Source organism: Priapulus caudatus, unplaced genomic scaffold (assembly GCF_000485595.1).
Source record: "Priapulus caudatus unplaced genomic scaffold, Priapulus_caudatus-5.0.1 Scaffold111, whole genome shotgun sequence".
Lineage (NCBI taxonomy): Eukaryota > Metazoa > Priapulida > Priapulimorpha > Priapulimorphida > Priapulidae > Priapulus > Priapulus caudatus.
Window position 1 is genome coordinate 530,492 of NW_014577172.1, and position 2,320 is coordinate 532,811.

Here is a 2,320-nt window from a genome sequence, read left to right on the forward strand (position 1 = left end):
TTTTGTCTCTATTTCTCTCTTTTCCCCCCTTCTCCCTCCTTCTCTCTCCCTCTCTCCCTCTCTCGCTCTCTTGTCTGGCTTCACCACCACCCTTCCCCGCGTCTCTGACCTGCATGCGCTGCTGCTGGGCATCCTTACGCTTCATCGGTTAATCGGCATGTTACGATGCTAGATAACACGGGGCACATCGGTTAATCGGCATGTTATAGTAAACCCGTTACGTATACGTACGTACGCACTCACGTCTCTTGTTCAACACGATGCATGTACCATTAGATTTCTCACTGCCCGCGTCAGAGGTTATATATATATATATACATATATTCGTATAACTTATAATGCATATAAACAAATAAAGTAAATACATATAAAAACACTAATGCACGCCAATGTTTTCGAACTATTGCTACACACATGCGATGGTTGTCTTAATAAGCCTATTATCCAGTTAGTTAATGTATTCTAAAAGCTGCTTATGCCCGGCGCACACGTGAGTTATTTTACTCAAGTAAAATGCCGCATGAGTCAAATTACTCAACGAAAATCCGCCGCACACGTGAGTAAAATGACTCATGCGTTATTTTACTTGAGTAAAATAACTCACGTGTGCGCCGGGCATTACGTTTCATGCATATATATATCGCAGTATCTAGTTGTTACGCGTTGTTAGTTAATTGCTAATATGAATAGAACTATAATTTTATGTATTTTTATTCAGAGCTAGCAGATATATTACGATGAAAAAGTATGGTTTAATTATAGGATAATTACATAACTTAATGTATTTTAAATAAACGAGTTAGAATATGTTGTGATCAACCTCGTATATACATACGGTGGCACGAACCTGACCATACGTGGTTGTTGATCACTGACAAGTTATAATGCTCTACTAGTATTCACCACGGACAAAGGCCTCATGAATTAGTTACAAAGCCCGTCTTGCTCGATATCCTTCCACAAATTTCACCGCTACGCTAATCTTTATTGCATGATATTTTGATCACGATAGATTCTAAACAATGGCGCCTGCCGAAACTGACATTTTAAGACACGTGTTTAGGCAAAATTCGTAACGTCTTTATACCGGACCACTGAAGCGAACACTAACAGGGGTTTATCACAGGATTATGTTATGGTAACAGCTATTGACGAAGCGTTATACTCTCTAATGTCTCATTCTGTGAACGCGAATAGAGCTACGTAGAATCTTAATGAAGCGTAGGAAATTTTAAATACAAACAAAAACCCGAAAGTGACATTCTCATTTATTCGCGGCAATGATTAAACTAATAATATAAGTTGCCGCAGCTTTAAAACCTACAACATCTGGTCTACGAACACAACCATTTCTCGCCGGATAATATATTTCCTATCCGGGTTAGTTTAAAACATTTCGTAATGATTAATTTCACAGTCTGCTACTATAGCGGCACAGCCGATACAGAAGACAATACACCGCGCAAACAAAACATATCTATAAAACCCAAAATGGAAATGAATGACAAAATACGATTCGTAAAACGTTGGATGCCAATTCGTCATTATACATTACAGAAAATTACTTGTTCAGCAGAGTATAACGTGTCGTCTAATCGCAACGTTTTATATAACTATAGAAAACCACGAAGCTATTACATACATGTCCCCGCATGAAACACACACACACACACACACACACACACACACACACACACACACACACACACACACACACACACACATATCCACACACACACATATCCCCCCCCCACACACACACCCTTTCTGTTCGCAGATCAGCGCTAAAAGTTAATTCCAGACAATTGCCTTCGCTGCCATTTACCATTGCCGTGTGATCCGCTTAAATCGGTGACGTCACGATAATCGGGGTATTCAGAGGCTGGTCCAGACGAAGATTTGACCTTAATAATGACCGTCAGTCTGTCAGACAAGCTGCACCGTACCGTGCACCGCGCATATACACAAACATACATATACAACCATGGCCATACTATAACACACCGTCCACCGCGCATATACACAAACATACATATACAACCATGGTCATACTATAACACACCGTCCACTGCGCATATACACAAACATACATATACATACACATACATATACAACCACGGCCATACTATAACATAGGCAATCAATGCGACCATAGACTCGTCACTCGTTCTAGTTTATTTCTTAATCTCGTCCCCGCTACCTTAGTGTATATCTTCGTACATTCTTAGTGTATATCTTCGTACATTCTTAGTGTATATCTTCGTACATTCTTAGTGTATATCTTCGTACATTCTTAGTGTATATCTTAGTGCATTCTTAG